Here is a 20,562-nt window from a genome sequence, read left to right as displayed (position 1 = left end):
TTGACTTATGACGTACTGTCACGTACAAACATATGGAGGTGTAACACCGATTCATCCGACCTATGTAACTAATATCAATTGAGATGTTTAGTATATGTATTTGGCCTTACTTTAATATTAAGAAAGAAAAGTTGCCTATAATGCTTACACGTGGGAAGATATATTGTAATGTTTAAAAAATAAAAGTTAGAGTCCCAAGGTCTATAAATAGCTCTAGGTAGTATTCATAGATATCTTAACGCTTCTACTCATCATCCAAAAGAAAAAAATAATCCGCAAAAAGATATAGTAAATGATGATAGACTTGGAGCTTTCAACCTCTTTACTCTTTTGCCTCATTCCGTTTCTCTTCCTCTTCTTCATTAAAAGCACTTTAGCCAATGTTTTCCCACACAGTAAATCCACCTGCAGCAAGATCCCAAAATCATATCCAATCATTGGTTCCTATTTCTCAATCTTAGCAAACAAAGATCGTCGAATTCAATGGACTAGTGATGTTATTCAAAACACTTCCAACTTAACTTTCACTCTCAATCTTCCTTTCGGTTTTCGCCAAATATTCACAGCTAATGTCACGACCCCGGTTGACGGCACCTAGTCTCTGCAACTAGGTAAACCTAAAATGCGGAAGATAAACCAAATTATGGAAGAAAGAAAAAAACAAGTTAAAACAAAAATAGTATAATAAAACAGCATTTGAAAGTGCTACTCGGCATATACAGTACCAATTCTCATAAACTAATACAGTTTTTCCCAAAACTCAGAAACCCATGAATCACAAGCTATGAATATAATAAAATGCTCTAACTCCGGAATGTCTACATCAACAGAAGAAGATAGAAGGGCATCACTACAAGATAGAATGGAAAGGGACTCCTCGGTCTGCGGACGCGGCAGATATACCTCGAAATCTCTGGAGCAGTCGTCTCGCCTCAAGGGTGATAGGACTGAGTCAAAGTACCTGGATCTGCACATCATGCGCAGAAAGGGGCATGAGTACACCACAGCGGAACTCAGTAAGTGCCAAGCCTAACCTCGGTCGGATAGTGACGAGGAAGGTCAGGGCCCTACTGAGATAAAATAAAAATATAAGGCATGACAGTATAAGATAAGCGGTATAGTTGAAAGCTAACAATAAGAATCTAATAGAGGAAAATAAGGAACTCAATAACTCAAACAGAGATAGAGACAATCACAAGGATAATAACCGGGGATCTCTCAGTATCCCGAGAATCTCTTAGTACCCTCAATATATGCTAGGGATCTCTTTGAATACTGAGGATTTCTTGGTATCCTCAATATATGCTAGGGATCTCTCAGCATCCTGAGGATCTCTTGGTATCCTCAATACATGCTAGGGATCTCTTGGTATCCTCAATATATGCTAGGGATCTCTCGGTGTCCCGAGGATATCCTTGTATCTTCAATATATGCTAGGGAACTCTTGGTATCCCAAGGATCTCTTGGTATCCTCACTTCAGCTCAAATCATGAGTACGTACAGAGAATCACCCAGGATGTCATCCCGTAGTCCCAAAGTAAAACACACAACAATAGCACAAGGAATACTTAATTAAACTCAACTTGATACCAAGTAAAATAGGTAATTCTAACCTAGCATGTTGCACATAATACAAATAAAGTAGTTTAAGCAAATAAAGCAATTAAGTCAATTAGGCATGCTTCTCTAAGCTAGCTGCAGGTTTAAATTCCTAGTAGTATAAGCAGGCAAAGAAGAACACAATTTAAGCTATTTTAGTGAAAACTTGATTTTCAACAATTAGCACAAGTACGTATTCGTCACCTCACATACAAGGCATTTCAATTATCACAATACAAATCCTAAGGGGAAAGTCCGCCACACAAGGTTAGGCAAGCCACTTACCTCGAACCAGCTCAATCAATTTGAAACCACATTCTTGCCACGAGTACTCGACTCCAAATGGCCCAAATCTATTCAATTCAATTTCATAATGTAAATAACACTTCAAGTAACTGATTTTACAAAGAGATTCTAAGCTAATACGCGAAATTAGGTAAAATGACCAAAATGCTCCTCGGGCCCACATCTCGGAATCAAGTAAAATTTATATTGCCAGAATCCTCACATTCTCACGAGTTTAGTCATACCAAAAGTATCAAAATCAGACCTCAAATGGTCCCTCAAATTATCACTCAAAGGTCTCTAATTAGTCAACACCTAACCCCTAAATTACCACTGATATTCCTTAAATTTCGTGTAAAATATGATAAAAATCACCCCAATAACGAGTTTATAGACCAAAGATCTTACCCCAATGAATTCCACTGAAAATCTTTCTTCAAAAAATGCTCCCCAAGGCTTCTTCCCGTTTGAAAAGAGGTAAAAGTAGCTCAAATTTGCGAAGGCAAGAATTTATATGTTCCACCCAGCAATCCCGCATCTGCGGTCCACTCATCGCATCTGTGATACTACTTCTACGGTTGGGGAACCGCTTCTGCGGTTCTCATTTAAAACCCCTATGCCGCACCTGCGACCCAGAATCCGCAGGTGCGGTGTCGTAGGTGCGGTACATATGCCGCTTCTGCGGTTCCTGCTGTTCCTCCCAATTTTCGCTTCAGTGATGGCAAATGCCGCTTCTGCGGTTACGCACCTGCGGCAGGTGCGGTTATGACAGAAAACCAGCAGCTGAAGCAGCTCAAACAAATTTCAAATTCTTCTGACAACCTCCTGAAACCATCCCGAGGCCCCCAGGACCTCAACCAAAGGCACCAACAAGTCTAATAGCACTGTCAAACTTATTACAATCCTTAAAACACCTAAAACAACATCGAAACGACGAATCAACCACGGATTCAAGCCTGTGAATTCCAAAACTCTAAAAATATGCTTTCGATCAAAAAGTATATCAATCCTTGTCCAAATGACCTGAACTTTTGCACGTACGTCGCATTCAACACTACGAAGCTACTCCAACTTCCAGAATTTCATTCCGGCACTCGGATCAAAATTTCACTATCGAACCGAAAATCTCAAAATTAGACATTTCAGCATTTCAAGCCTAAATTAGCTACGGACCTCCAAAACACAATCTGATCACACCCCTAAGCCCGAAATCACCCAACGGGGCTAATGGAACCATCGGAATTCCATTCCGAGGTCGTCTTCACATTGTTCCAACTACGATCAAATTTCCAACACTTAAGCTCTCATTTAGGGACTAAATGTCCCAAAACTCTCCGAAACTCGAAACCGAACATCCCGGCAATTCAAAATAGCAGAAATAAAAATGAGGAAAATAGTTAATAGGGGATCGGGGTGTAAATTCTTAAGACGACCGGCCGGGTCGTCACATCCTCCTACACTTAAACATTTGTTCATCCTCGAACGAGCATAAAGACATACCTGAAGTAGTGAAAAGATGAGGGTAACAGCTGCACATACCCTGTTCGGTCTCCCAGGTCGCCTCCACGACCGGCTGACCTCACCATTGAACCTTTACTAATGCAATGTTTTTTGACCTCAGCTTTCTAACCTGCCTGTCCAATATTGCCACTGGCTCCTCAACATAAGATAGATCCTTGTCCAACTGGACTGAACTGAAATCCAACACGTGCGACGGATCACCCTGATACCTCCGGAGCATCGAAACATGAAAAATCGGATGAACTCCTGCCAAGCTGGGAGGTAAGGCAAGCTCATAAGTAACCTCCCCAACATGCCTCAATATCTCAAAAGGGCCAATAAACCTCGGACTCAACTTCGCTTTCTTCCCAAATCTCATAACACCCTTCATAGGTGGTACCCGAAGTAGAACCCGCTCTCCTACCATATAGAAAACATCACGAACCTTTCGGTCCACATATCTTCTGTCTGGACTGGGCTGTACGGAGTCTATCCTGAATCACCTTAACCTTCTCCAAAGCATCCTGTACCAAGTCTGTGCCCAATAATCTGGCCTCACCCGGCTCAAACCAACCCACAGGGGATCTACACCGCCTACCATATAAAGCCTCATATGGTGCCATCTTAATGCTGGACTGATGGCGGTTATTGTAAGCAAACTCCGCCAATGGAAAGAACTGATCCCAAGACCCTCCAAATTCAATCACACACGCATAGAGCATATCCTCAAGAATCTGAATAGTGCGCTCGGACTGTCCGTCCGTCTGAGGGTGAAATGATGCACTCAAATCCACCCGAGTACCCAACTCATGTTGAACGGCCCTCTAGAACCGTGATGTGAACTGAGTACCTCTATCTGAAATGATGGAAACTGGAATACCATGCAGACGAAACCTCCCGGATATAAATCTATGCTAGACGCTCCGAAGAATAGGTAGTACACACAGGGATGAAGTGCGCAGACTTGGTTAGCCGATCCACAATCACCCAAATAGCATCGAACTTTCTCAAAGTCCGTGGGAGCCCAACTACAAAGTCTATGGTGATCCGCTCCCACTTCCACTCCGAAATCTCTATCTGCTGAAGCAACCCACCCGGTCTCTGTTGCTCATACTTCACCTGCTGACAGTTGAGGCACCAATCTACAAATCCAACTACATCTTTCTTCATCCGCCTCCACCAATAGTGCTGGCTCAAATCCTGATACATTTTCGCGGCACCCGGATGAATGGAATACCGCGAACTATGAGCCTCTTCCAGAATCAACTCCCGAATCTCATCAACATTGGGTACACAAATCTGACCCTACATTCTCAATACCCTGTCATCACCATGGTCACATCTCTAGCATCACCATGCTGAACCTTGTCTTTGAGGACAAGCAAATGAGGGTCATCATACTGACGCTCCCTGATACAATCAAATAGGGAAGACCGATAAATCACGCAAGCTAGAACCCGACTGGGCTCCGAAAAATCCAATCTCACAAATTGGCTGGCTAAGGCCTCTCCGATGTTGGTAAATAAGCCAAACTCTCTGCCCGACGACTCAAGGCATCGGCCACCACATTGGCCTTGCCCCAAGTGATACAAAATAGTGATATCATAGTTCTTCAGCAACTCTAACCATCTCCTCTGGCGCAAATTTAGATCCTTTTGCTTGAACAGGTGCTGCAAGCTCCGATGATCAGTATAAATCTCACAAGGAACCCCGTACAAATAATGATGCCAGATCTTCAGGGCGTGAACAATGGCAGCTAACTCAAGGTCGTGGACAGGATAATTCTTCTCGTGAACCTTTAACTGTCTGGATGTGTAGGCAATCACCCTACCGTCCTACATCAAAACCGCTCCAGGCCAATCCTAGAGGCATCACAATAGACCATATAAGATCCCGAACCTGAAGGCAATATCAAAACTGGGACTGTAGTCAAAGCTATCTTAAGCTTCTGAAAGCTCGCCTCACACTCTTCCGTCCACTGGAACGGAGCACCCTTCTGGGTCAGTCTGGTCATAGGGGCTATAATCGATGAAAACCCCTCAACAAAACGACGGTAATAACCCGCCAAGCCAGGGAAACTGCGGATCTCTGAAGCTGAGGATGGTTTGGGCCAACTCTGCATGGCCTCTTCTTCCTTAAGATCCACCTGAATACCCTCACTTGACACCACGTGGCCTAAGAATGCCACGGAATCCAACCTAAACTCACATTTCGAGAACTTAGCATATAACTTATTTTCTTTCAAGGTCTGAAGAACGGTCCTCAGGTGCTACTCATGATCTTCCTGACTCCGGGAATACACCAGAATATCATCAATAAAGACAATGACGAATGAGTCAAGGTACGGCCGGAACACACTGTGCATCAAATGCATAGGGGCTGCTGGGGCATTGGTTAACCCAAATGACATGACAAGGAACTTGTAATGATCGTACCGAGTCTTGAAAGCAGTCTTCGAGATATCTGGCTCCCAAATCTTCAATTGATGGTAACCATAGTGCAAGTCAATCTTAGAAAACACTCGTGCGCCCTGAAGCTGGTCAAACAGATCATCAATACGAGGCAAAGGATAACAGTTCTTCACTGTAACTTTGTTCCATTGGTGATAATCAATACACATACGCATAGAACTATCCTTTTTCTTTACAAACAAGACAGGAGCACCCCAAGGGGATACACTGGGCCGAATGAAACCCTTATCAAGCAATTCATGTAACTGATCCTTCAACTCCTTCAACTCAGGAAGAGCCATACGATACGGAGGAATAGAAATGGGTTGAGTGTCTGGCAATAGATCAATGCCGAAATCAATATCTCTATCGGGCGGCATGCTCGGAAGATCAGTTGGAAATACATCAGGAAAATCTCGTACTACTAGGACTGAATCAACGGAAAGGGTATCAATATTGACATCTCTCACATAAGCTAGATACGTGTCATACCCCTTCTCAACCATACGTTAAGCCTTACGGAAAGAAATAACTCCACTGGGAGTGTGATCTAAAGTACCCCTCCACTCAACACGGGTACACCTGGCATAGCCAGCGTCACGGTTTTGGCGTGACAATCAAGAATATCATAATGGGGCGACAACTAGTCCATGCCTAAGATAATATCAAAATCTACCATGCTGAGCAATAATAAATCGGTTCTGGTCCCAAAACCACTTAGATCAACCAAACACGACCGATAAATGCGGTCCTCAAAAAGAAAATCTCCCACAGGAGTAAAAACATAAATAGGGGAACTTAAAGAATCCTGAGGTACACCCAAATACGGAGCAAAATAAGAAGGCACATAAGAGTAAGTAGAGCCTGGATCGAATAGAACCGATGCATCTCTGTGACAAACTAGAGTAATACCTGTGATGATAGAATCGGAAGCAACAGCCTCGGTATGGGAAGGAAGGGCATAATATCTGGTTTGGCCTTCCCCTCTAGCTGGCTAAGCAGGTGGGTTGTGATCATAGCCTGAGAACTCTGCAGAGCGCGCTGTGGTTGAGAAGTCTGTGGAGGTGCACTCCTCCCAAGTTTAGGGCAATCCCTCACCACATGGCGTGTGTCACCACACTTAAAACAAGTCTGGGAGGACGTGGTAGTGGGAACTGTGCAGTACGGGTACTCCAAGACCCCTGAACACCTGAAACACTGTGTGAAGTCTGAGATGCAAATTGAGCTGGTTGACCCACAAAACCTCTACCATGCTGTACTCTTCATCCAAAATAAGGACCAGTGGGTCTCTCCAGCCTACGAGGTCTCCTTACTTCCTTATACTCTCTCTCCTGGACCCACATGTCCTCTACTCGGTGAGAGGTCCTCACCACCTGCTAAACTGGGACCACAGGTTATGTCGCCATGACACCTAGAACCTGAACAATTAGAACTCGCTGCTCTAGAGTGGAGGTGGCAGAAGTCTGGGTCCCTTCCCCGATCTGTGAAGTAGTTGGTACAACCTGAATCAACCCCACCTGAACTAATGTACCAAACATGCTCAAGAACTGTGCTAATGTCTCCTGAAGTACTGGAGTAGTAGTAGCAGTAGGCGCATTCGGTGCCTGGGCTATGGCTGAAACTGCTGGTGGCTCTTCGGTAGCAGCTCGCGCGGGTGCTCTATCTGCACCGTGTACGCGTCTTTGGCTTCTACCCCGGCCTTGACCTCTGACGGTTCTCATAGGGGGCGCGGGTGTCGGATCATCTCTGATAGCACGTGTCCTCACCATCTGTGAGAGAATGAAAGACAGAGGTTTAGGATTGTGATGTTAAAAATCTTGCACGACGGGGAAATCAAATGAAGTGGAATTTTTCTAACGGTTACATAGCCTCTTGTAGATAAGTACAGATGTATCCGTACTGATCAGCGAGACTCTAATAAACCAGCTTGTGATTCATGACTCCTATGAACCTAGAGCTCTGATACCAACTTTTCATGACCCTGGTTCGCGCTCCGTGAATCATCGTTACGGCAAAATAAACCAAATTTGCGGAAGAAAAGAAAAAAAATAGGTTAAAACAGAAAAGTGTAATAAAATAGCATTTGAAAGTGCCACTCGGCATACATAATACCAACTCTCATAAACTAATACAGTTTTTCCCAAAACCCAGAAACCCATGAATCACAAGCTACGAATATAATAAAATGCTCTAACTCCGGAATGTCTACATCAACAGAAGAAGATAGAAGGGCTATCACTACAAGATAGAATGAAAAGGGACTCCTCGGTCTGCGAACGCGGTAGATATACCTCGAAGTCTCTGGAGCAGTCGCATCCTCTCAAGGGTGATAGGACTGAGTCAAGGTACTTGGATCTACACATGAAAAACATGCGCAGAAAGGGGCATGAGTACACCACAGTGGTACTCAGTAAGTGCCAAGCCTAACCTTGGTCGGGTAGTGACGAGGAAGGTCAGGGCGCTACTGAGATAAAATAAAAATATAAGGCACGACAGTATAAGATAAGCGGTACAGTTGAAAGCTAACAACAAGAATCTAATACAGGAAAATAAGGAACTCAATAACTAAAACAGAGACAGAGACAATCACAAGGATAATAACCGGGAATCTCTCAGTATCCCGAGGATCTCTTAGTACCCTCAATATATGCAAGGGATCTCTTGGTATCCTCAATATATACTAGGGATCTCTTAGTATCCCGAGGATCTCTTGGTATCCTCAATATATGCTAGGGATCTCTTGGCATCCCGAGGATCTCTTGGTATCCTCAATATATGCTAGTGATCTCTCGGTATCCCGAGGATCTCTTGGTATCCTCAATATATGCTAGGGATCTCTCTGTATCCCAAGGATCTCTTGGTATCCTCAATATATGCTAGGGATCTCTCGGTATCCCGAGGATCTCTTGGTATCCTCAATATATGATAGGGATCTCTCGGTATTCCGGGGATCTCTTGGTATCCTCACTTCAGCTCAAATCATGAGTACGTACAGGGAATCTCCCGGGATGTCATCCCGTAGTCCCAAAGTAAAACACACAACAATAGCACAAGGAATGCTCAAATAAACTCAACTTCATACCAAGTAAAATAGGTAATTCTAACCTAGCATGTTCCACATAATACAAATAAATTAGTTTAAGCAAATAAAGCAATTAAGTCAATTAGGCATGTTTTTCTAAGCTAGCAGCAGGTTTAAATTCCAAGTAGTATAAGCAGAAGCAAAACACAATTTAAGCTATTTTAGTGAAAACAGGATTTTCAACAATTAGGACAAGTACGCACTCGTCACCTCACGTATAAGGCATTTCAATTATCACAACACTAATCCTAAGGGGAAAGTCCCCCACACAAGGTTAGGCAAGCCACTTACCTCGAACCAGCTCAATCAATTTGAAACCACATTCTTGCCACGAGTACTCGACTCCAAATGACCCAAATCTATTCAATTCAATTTCATAATGTAAATAACACTTCAAGTAACTGATTCTACAAAGAGATTCTAAGCTAATATGCGAAATTAGGAAAAATGGTCAAAATGCCCCTCGGGCCCACGTCTCGGAATCAAGTAAAATTTATATTTCCAGAATCCTCACACTCTCACGAGTTCAGTCATACCAAAAGTACCAAAATCAGACCTCAAATGATCCCTCAAATTATCACTCAAAGGTCTCTAATTAGTCAAGCCCTAACCCCTAAATTACCACTAATTTTCCTTAAATTTCTTGTTTAAAATGATAAAAATCACCCCAATAACGAGTTTATAGACCAAAGATCTTACCCAATGAATTCCTCTGAAAATCTCTCTTGAAAATGCTCCTCAAGGCTTCTTCCCGTTTGAAAAGAGGTAAAAATAGCTCAAATTTGCGAAGGTAAGAATTTATATGTTCTACCCAGCAATCCCGCATCTGCGGTCCACCCATCGCATCTGCGGTCCACCATCGTATCTGCGATACTGCTTCTGCGGTTCTCATTTAAAACCCCTCCGCCGCACCTGCGACCCAAAATCCGCATCTGTGGTCTCGTAGGTGCGGTACATATACCGCTTCTGTGGTTCCTACTGTTCCTCCCAATTTCCGTTTCTGCGATGGCAAATGTCGCTTCTACGGCTATGCATCTGCGGGACCCAACCGCAAGTGCGGTTATGACAGAAAACCACTGAAGTTGCTCAAACAAATTTCAAATTCTTCTGACAACCTCCCGAAACCATCCCGAGGCCCCCGGGACCTCAACCAAAGGCACCAACAAGTCTAATACCACTATCCAAACTTATATCAATCCTTAAAACACCTAAAACAACATCGAAACGACGAATCAACCACGGATTCAAGCCTAAGAATTCTAAAAATACGCTTTCGATCAAAAAGTCTATCAATCCTCGTCCGAATGACCTGAAATTTTGCACACACGTCGCATTCAACACTACGGAGGTACTCCAACTTCCGGAATTCCATTCTGACCCTCGGATCAAAATCTCACTATCGAACCGGAAACTTCAAAATTAGACCTTTCGGCATTTCAAGCCTAAATTAGCTACGGACCTCCAAAACACAATCCGATCACGCCCCTAAGCCCGAAATCACCCAACGGGGCTAACGGAACCATCGAAATTCCATTCCGAGGTCGTTTTCACGTTGTTCCGACTACGGTCAAATTTCCAACACTTAAGCTCTCATTTAGGGACTAAATGTCCCAAAACTTCCCGAACCTCGAAACCAAATATCCCGGCAATTCAAAATAGCAAAAATAAACACGAAAATAGCAATTAATAGAGGATCGGGGCGTAAATTCTTAAGACGACCGGCCGGGTTATTACATCTAACCCCTCCAATGTCTAACACATGCTCAAAACCCAATTTCACATTTACCAAAAAGGTAATGTTTTTAAAACAACTATGGCTGATTTTCTCGGTGATGGCATATTTAATGTGGACGGTGACATTTGGAAGTATCAAAGACAAGTTGCAAACCATGAGTTTAACACAAAATCTCTTCGCAAATTCGTTGAAACTGTTGATACAGAACTCAACGAAAGGCTAATTCCAATTCTTGCTACTGCTGCTGCCAAAAAAGCAGTTGTTGATTTTTAAGACATTTTACAAAGGTTTGCTTTTGATAATATTTGTAAAATTGCTTTTGGGTATGATCCTGCTTATTTATTACCATCACTTCCTCAAGCAAAATTCGCAGTTGCTTTTGAAGAAGCTGTTAGGCTAAGCAGTGAAAGAGTCAATGCTATTTTCCCCTTTTTATGGAAAATCAAGAGAAAATTGAACATTGGGTCCGAGAAAAAATTCGGGGCAGCTGTTAATGAAGTTCGCCAATTTGCTAAAGAGCTCGTGAAAGAAAAACAAAGAGAACTCAATGAAGAATCATCGCTCGAATCAGTGAATTTATTATCAAGATTTTTAAGCACTGGCCATTCGGATGAAGACTTTGTTACAGATATTGTTATAAGTTTCATTTTGGCTGGTCGTGACACAACATCTGCTGCTTTAACATGGTTTTTTTGGTTAATTTCTGGACACCCAGAAGTAGAAAGTCAAATCTTGAAAGAGATTAAAGCAAAATCCGAAAGTCCAATGTATGATGAAGTGAAAGACATGATTTACACACATGCTTCACTTTGTGAAAGCATGAGATTTTACCCACCAGTTCCTATAGATTCTAAAGCTGCAGCAGAGGATAATATTTTGCCAGATGGTACTTTTGTGAAAAAGGGGACAAGGGTAAGTTATCATCCCTATGCATTGGGGAGCGTGGAGAAATTATGGGGAAAAGATTGGGCAGAGGAATCCGAAACTTTTTTGGACAAAAAAATACTTTTTTATTACTTGAAAAAAAAGATACATAAGTGAGTAAAACGCATTACTATACTGCGTTTTACTTAAAAAAATTTTTTTTTTGTAATTCGCAGTACTATACTGCGTTTTACTTAAAATCTGGGCCCAACTATATTTTATTAAAGCTGTTCGCAGTACTATACTGCGTTTTAAGTAAAACCCAGTATAATACTGCGAACAGCTTTAACAAAATAAACCCCCTTCTTCTTCCTTGGACCACAAAACCGACGAACACCCTTTTAAAAAATTCCGATTCTGCTGGTCACCCACCCCCCGTGTCAAACTTTAAAAAAAAATATTTTGGGCCCCACCCGTCACCTAAAGAGCAAGGAGTGTAGGTCCCACATACAAGACAAGCTTTGGATTCTTTCTTTCGGGTGCAAAAATTCAATTTCAATCAAATTCAAAAAACTTAAATCGAAGTATTTCGATTTTGTTTATGTCGAAACTCGTATAGTACATGCATATTTGTATTGTTTAATGTGTTTCCATGTTAATTTGTGTTATGTTTGTGTTTAAATTTATATCTTGCTTATACCCCGGATTGATTTAATAGTTTTGGTACAAAAAATTGTTAAAATTTGATAAATTATGTGCATTTTTAAAAAATTAATATTATTTATTTTGTTTGTTGTTCATATTTGTATTTTATGTTAGTTGTTTTTATATGTAATAGTGACCTTTTAGCGTAGTAAAATAAATAGCATTTTAGCGTAGTAAAATATAGAGCCTTTTAGTGTTGTAAAATATAGAGCCTTTTAGCGTAGTAAAATGTAGAGCCTTTTAGCATAGAGTCTATGTAGTTTAAGTTTGTAGTAACTGCAAACTCCATCCAATTACACTTTACAAAATTAATTATTTAATTTATAACAATAAACTTACAAAAGTAACAAATTAATATATGTTGTAAAATAAACTCAAATATCGAGCCTAGAACTCATACATAATTATTCAGTCCAATTCTAAACATAATTAATTATTTATTTTATTAAGTTAACAAAATTCTAAAAATGTTGAAATTGACACGCATAATAATTGAGGATAACTCGGTGCTACCGGGCCTCAAAAATCGAGCTTGGAACCCATACATAGTTATTCAGTCCAATTTTAAACATAATTATTTAATTTACTAAGCTAACACACACAATTCTAAAAATATTGAAATTGACACGCAAAATAATTAAGGATAACTCGGTACTACCGGGCCTCAAATATCGAGCCTAGAACCCATACATAATTATTCAGTCCAGTTTCAAACATAATTAATGATTTAATTTATTAAGCTAACACACACAATTCTAAGAATGTTGAAATTGACACGCATAATAATTAAGGATAACTCGGTAATATCGGGCCTCAAAAATCGAGCTTGGAACCCATACATAGTTATTCAGTCCAATTATAAACATAATTAATTATTTAATTTATTAAGCTAACACACACAATTCTAAAAATATTAAAATTGACACGCATAATAATTAAGGATAACTTGGTGCTACCGGGCCTCAAATATCGAGCCTAGAACCCATACATAATTATTCAGTCCAATTTTAAACATAATTAATGATTTAATTTATTAAGCTAACACACACAATTCTAAAAATGTTGAAATTGACACGCATAATAATTAAGGATAACTCGGTGCTACCGGGCCTCAAATATCGAGTTTGGACCCATACATAATTATTCAGTCCATTTTTAAACATAATTAATTATTTAATTTATTAAGCTAACACACACAATTCTAAAAATGTTGAAATTGACACGCATAATAATTAAGGATAACTAGGTGCTATCGGGCCTCAAAAATCAAGCCTGGAACTCATACATAGTTATTCAGTCCAATTTTAAACATAATTAATTATTTGTTTTATTAAGTTAACAAAATTCTAAAAATGTTGAAATTGACACGCATAATAATTAAGGATAACTCGGTGCTACCAGGCCTCAAAAATCGAGCTTGGAACCCATACATAGTTATTCAGTCCAATTTTAAACATAATTAATTATTTAATTTATTAAGCTAACACACACAATTCTAAAAATATTGAAATTGACACTCATAATAATTAAGGATAACTCGGTGCTACCGGGCCTTAAATATCGAGTCTAGAACTCATACATAATTATTCAGTCCAATTTTAAACATAATTAATGATTTAATTTATTAAGCTAACACACACAATTCTAAAAATGTTGAAATTGACACGCATAATAATTAAGGATAACTTGGTGCTACCGGGCCTCAAATATCGAGCTTGGACCCATACATAATTACTCAGTCCATTTTTAAACATAATTAATTATTTAATTTATTAAGCTAACACACACAATTCTAAAAATGTTGAAATTGTCACGCATAATAATTAAGGATAACTCGGTGCTATCGGGCCTCAAAAATCAAGCCTGGAACCCATACATAATTATTCAGTCCAATTTTAAACATAATTAATTATTTAATTTATTAAGCTAACACACACAATTCTAAAAATGTTGAAATTGACACGCATAATAATTAAGGATAACTCGGTGCTACTGGGCCTCAAATATCGAGTTTGGACCCATACATAATTATTCAGTCCATTTTTAAACATAATTAATTATTTAATTTATTAAGCTAACACACACAATTCTAAAAATGTTGAAATTGACACGCATAATAATTAAGGATAACACGGTGCTATCGGGCCTCAAAAATCAAGCCTGGAACTCATACATAGTTATTCAGTCCAATTTTAAACATAATTAATTATTTATTTTATTAAGTTAACAAAATTCTAAAAATGTTGAAATTGACACGCATAATAATTAAGGATAGCTCGGTGCTACCGGGCCTCAAAAATCGAGCTTGGAACCCATACATAGTTATTCAGTCCAATTTTAAACATAATTAATTATTTAATTTATTAAGCTAACACACACATTTCTAAAAATATTGAAATTGACACGCATAATAATTAAGGATAACTCGGTGCTACCGGGCCTCAAATATCGAGTCTAGAACTCATACATAATTATTCAGTCCAATTTTAAACATAATTAATGATTTAATTTATTAAGCTAACACACGCAATTCTAAAAATGTTGAAATTGACACGCATAATAATTAAGGATAACTTGGTGCTACCGGGCCTCAAATATCGAGCTTGGACCCATACATAATTACTCAGTCCATTTTTAAACATAATTAATTATTTAATTTATTAAGCTAACACACACAATTCTAAAAATGTTGAAATTGTCACGCATAATAATTAAGGATAACTCGTTGCTATCGAGCCTCAAAAATCAAGCCTGGAACCCATACATAATTATTCAGTCCAATTTTAAACATAATTAATTATTTAATTTATTAAGCTAACACACACAATTCTAAAAATGTTGAAATTGACACGCATAATAATTAAGGATAACTCGGTGCTACCGGGCCTCAAAAATCGAGCTTGGTACCCATACATAATTATTCAGTCCAATTTTAAAAATAATTAATTATTTAATTTATTAAGCTAACACACACAATTCTAAAAATGTTGAAATTGACAGCAAAATAATTAAGGATAACTCGGTGCTACCTGGCCTCAAATATCGAGCGTGGAACCCATACATAATTATTCAGTCTATTTTTAAACATAATTAATTATTTAATTTATTAAGATAACACACACAATTTTAAAAATATTGAAATTGACACGCATAATAATTAAGGATAACTCGGTGCTATCGGGCCTCAAATATAGAGCCTGGAACCCATACATAATTATTCAGTCCATTTTTAAACATAATTAATTATTTAATTTATTAAGCTAACACACACAATTCTAAAAATGTTGAAATTGACACGCATAATAATTAAGGATAACTCGGTGCTACCGGGCCTCAAAAATCGAGCTTGGAACCCATACATAGTTATTCAGTCCAATTTTAAACATAATTAATTATTTAATTTATTAAGCTAACACACACAATTCTAAAAATATTTAAATTGACACGCATAATAATTAAGGATAACTCGGTGCTACCGGGCCTCAAATATCGAGCCTAGAACCCATACATAATTATTCAGTCCAATTTTAAACATAATTAATGATTTAATTTATTAAGCTAACACACACAATTCTAAAAATATTGAAATTGACACGCATAATAATTAAGGATAACTCGGTGCTACCTGGCCTCAAATATCGAGCCTGGACCCATACATAATTATTCAGTCCATTTTTAAACATAATTAATTATTTAATTTATTAAGCTAACACACACAATTCTAAAAATATTGAAATTGACACGCATAATAATTAAGGATAACTCGGTGCTATCGGGCCTCAAAAATCGAGCTTGGAACCCATACATAATTATTCAGTCCAATTTTAAATATAATTAATTATTTAATTAATAAGCTAACACACAATTCTAAAAATGTTGAAATTGACACGCATAATAATTAAGGATAACTCGATGCTACCGGGCCTCAAAAATCGAGCTTGGAACCCATACATAGTTATTCAGTCCAATTTTAAATATAATTAATTATTTAATTTATTAAGCTAACACACACAATTCTAAAAATATTAAAATTGACACGCATAATAATTAAGGATAACTCGGTGCTACCAGGGCCTCAAATATTGAGCCTAGAACCCATACCTAATTATTCAGTCCAATTTTAAACATAATTAATGATTTAATTTATTAAGCTAATACACACAATTCTAAAAATGTTGAAATTGACACGCATAATAATTAAGGATTACTCGGTGCTACCGGGCCTCAAATATCGAGCCTGGACCCATACATAATTATTCAGTTCATTTTTAAACATAATTAATTATTTAATTTATTAAGCTAACACACACAATTCTAAAAATGTTGAAATTGACACGCATAATAATTAAGGATAACTCGGTGCTATCGGGCCTCAAAAATCAAGCCTGGAACCCATACATAATTATTCAGTCCAATTTTAAACATAATTAATTATTTAATTTATTAAGCTAACACACACAATTCTAAAAATGTTGAAATTGACACGCATAATAATTAAGGATAACTCGGTGCTACCGGGCCTCAAAAATCGAGCTTGGAACCCATACATAATTATTCAGTCCAATTTTAAACATAATTAATTATTTAATTTATTAAGCTAACACACACAATTCTAAAAATGTTGAAATTGACAGCATAATAATTATGGTTAACTCGGTGCTACCTGACCTTAAATATCGAGCGTGGAACCCATACATAATTATTCAGTCTATTTTTAATCATAATTAATTATTTAATTTATTAAGATAACACACACAATTTTAAAAATGTTGAAATTGACACGCATAATAATTAAGGATAACTCGGTGCTACCGTGCCTCAAATATCGAGCCTGGAACCCATACATAATTATTCAGTCCATTTTTAAACATAATTAATTATTTAATTTATTAAGCTAACACACACAATTCTAAAAATATTGAAATTGACACGCATAATAATTAAGGATAACTCGGTGCTACCGGGCCTCAAAAATCAAGCCTGGAACTCATACATAATTATTCAGTCCAATTTTAAACATAATTAATTATTTAATTTATTAAGCTAACACACACAATTCTAAAAATGTTGAATTTGACACGCATAATAATTAAGGATAACTCGGTGCTACCGGGCCTCAAAAATCGAGCCTGAAACCCATACATAATTATTCAGTCCAATTTTAAACTAAATTAATTATTTAATTTATTAAGCTAACACAGACAATTAATTTTGTTTAAATTATAGTAGACGACATGGACTTTCCTCCGCCTGCGCATCCCGGACCTGCCGAGGATCAGCTACTAGTGTTGCAGGGCGACCATAGGTCCTCTTTTGCTTGGGAGGGACAGCTATCAATGCAGGACCGCTCCCGGACCCGCTTGCGCATCTCAGACCGCTAATGAAATGGCACGTGGGACTCGTACACTATTGGTCTAGCGGGAGGTGGAGGAACATGCTCCCTCGTCAGCTCAGGATCAACATTCACTTCCTCCTCCTCATCACCCTCATCATGGAAGGGTGTGTCATCCCTAGACTCATCCGCATTGTTGTCATAATCACTATCATCTTCCTGACTCTGCGCATCTGCCAAATCACGAGTAAATACATCGTTTATGGGCAACTGTGCGAGGTCAGGAGCTTCAAGAATCTCGTTTTACTGCACAAAAATAACAAAATAATAATATACCCAACTAGATAAATACTTTAGATATAGCTATATCACTTTACTTACAAGTCGTATTGTCTTGACGTTTCATGATGGATATTTTCTTGTTGGTGATGACTCCCGGATGGACCACTGTGGTCCAATACTCCAGAACTACACATATTCCAACTAGGGGCGGGGTCATAACTTGTAAAATTCGTATCCGGACGGTACCCCCTATGAAAAATATGAGTGTTAATACAAATCCAATTAAAACATAAAATAAACATCGCTAAAGCGCAGTAAAATTGAAGTTTACCAGTCGTCTTGTTGATTATATAAAGTCGAAAAATTATTTTGTGGCTGCTCATTCGCCGGTGGTGACAAGTTAAAATCAAGGCAAGCTCTTTCATCAGCAATCTGTCCGGCAAAAACTGCTCCAGAATAACCACTCGATGACTGGGGGTTATCCCTACTATGCACACCCTCATTATTGAGAACGTCTTCCATCTTGACGTACATTTCCAATAATTTTATTACAATAAATCCCCTGTATTCATCCGGAGTCCGCAAAAAATCTCTAAGAGTTTCATCATCCTCGATGTTAAACTAAGAATAATAAGCAAACCCTTGCGGAGTCACTGAATACGGAAATCTACCGGTTATTTTAAGGTTAACCGAACACCACCTCTCATTCATTTTTTTACGTAACAACGATACCAATATATCGTACTCCATAGTAAGTGGAAATTTAACATGACATTGTGGAGGTGAGCTATACCTCACAGAGTTATTCTCCAACACAACCTCACCCCCCCCCCCCCCCAATATAGTGAAACCCTTATTTTTGCCACTTCAGATATTGTAAAAAAAATGATTGATAAGAAGAAGAGAGAAGTATGAACGTAAGTTTGAAGTAAAGTATTGAATGAATTTTCATAAAATTGAAATGCCTTTAAATAAGGCAAGTACGACGTTGGGGTGTAGAATTTTTCTATGTAAAATGCAGTACAATACTATGTTTTATGTATTGAATTATTGTTATGTCAGTTCATTATTGGTGGGGCCAAAAACCAGAGTAAAATGCAGTATAATAATACGTTTCAGTATAAAACGCAGTATTATACTGCGTTTTATAAATTTTCTTAGTAAAATGCAGTATAGTACTGCGTATTACAAAATTTTTTTTAAGTAAAATGCAGTACTATACTGCATTTTACTTTAACAGCTAAATTTCCGTTAAAGTAATTCACAGTATAGTACTGCGTTTTACTCATTTATGTAACTTTTTTTTAAAGTAGTAGAAAAGTATTTTTGTCCAAAAAATCATCAAAAAAGTTTCGGCTAGGAACGTGTCAGGTTAGATAAGGATGACGTGTCAGGTAATTGGACTTTTGTGGCTAGGGACACGTATACTTATCCTGTTTTTCAGGCGGGACCAAGAATTTGTTTAGGAAAAGAAATGGCTTTTCTGCAAATGAAGAGGGTGGTGGCTGGTGTTTTACGGCGGTTCAAGGTGGTTCCGGTTGTAGAAAAAGGTGTTGAGCCGATCTTTGTGTCTTACCTTACTGCGAAAATGAAAGGTGGTTTTCCTGTGACAATTGAAGAGAGGAACAATACGAATCTTTCATCTTTGAGCTATGGCCAAAAAGTACGAAACTAAAGGTTTTTATTGCTTCTTCCGCTTACCTTAAAGTGTTTGGATTTTGTATTTTTTTTTGGTCGGAAAAATAATTACATTAATCATAAAAGTTGCTACAGAGAGGGTGATGCTGTTGCATCTAGGTTATAGTTTATATTTGTTTCATCAATACAGAAGCTACTGCCTCTAAAACTAACACTGCTATCCAGTACATTATCGCTAGAGGGAGCTGCTAGTTGTTGTCGCTTGTCCCATTGTAGGTGTTGTGCCCCTGTTGTTTTCCTTAGGCGAGTGTCTCCTGCTTGATCCCTTTGCAAAAAGTTGTTGACAAAATCTGGTGGTTGTTCAAAAATGGTTGCAGTGGTAGAAAAGTCCATGCCGCACCCCGCTTTTGCTAAGCCATCCGCCACCTCGTTCCCCTCTCTTTAGATATGCGTGATAGGAGGACTAAGCAACTGGTCCAGGAGATGCCTACAATCATGAATTAAATTAGTATAAAGGGGGTTATCTTGTTTTAACGTCGTGATTACCTCTGTTGCATCGATGTTAATTTCCAGTGGAGTCAAATGATATGCTTTTGCTAGTTCGAGTCCGTAGAATAGAGCTTGTACTTTTGTTAGGACAATGTTGGTATTGTCCAAATTCCCTGCAAAACCTACGATCCAATTTCCATTGGAGTCACGTATTACTCAGCCTATACCTGCTTTATGAGTTAATACTGCCCCATCCATGTTTAATTTATAGTAGTTTGATTTTGGAGGGATCCATTTTATGGTTTGTAGTAATTTTTATTTTGTTGTTCTCGCAGCAAGATAGGTGAATTGTAGAGCATGATCAATAATTTGTGTAAGAGTTAAGTGTTTGCTTATATTATTGAAGTTGTTGTGGTTCCGATTTAGCCAAATGTCCCACAATGTGTATGAGAGGAATGTTTTCCTATTTATGAGGTGAGGCATATTGCTGTAGTTTTTGTTCATTATTTTAAGTATGCATTGGTAAGGTTGTGGGTATCGAGTGAAGTGATTGATAATATGAGTTAGTCCTAATTCTTTCCAGATGTGAGTTACATGTGGA

At 38.4% G+C, this 20,562-nt stretch overlaps 1 pseudogene; it reads left to right on the top strand.

Annotated features, from left to right (window-relative positions):
• Positions 1-292: 292 nt before the first annotated feature.
• Positions 293-19,509, top strand: LOC104224023 (cytochrome P450 94A2-like; annotated as a pseudogene).
• The last annotated feature ends 1,053 nt before the right edge of the window (positions 19,510-20,562 follow it).

This window comes from Nicotiana sylvestris, chromosome 9 (assembly GCF_000393655.2).
Source record: "Nicotiana sylvestris chromosome 9, ASM39365v2, whole genome shotgun sequence".
In the NCBI taxonomy this organism is placed as follows: Eukaryota; Viridiplantae; Streptophyta; class Magnoliopsida; order Solanales; family Solanaceae; genus Nicotiana; species Nicotiana sylvestris.
Note: the sequence above shows the minus strand (reverse complement) of the source record. Positions and strands in the feature narration are given on the sequence as shown.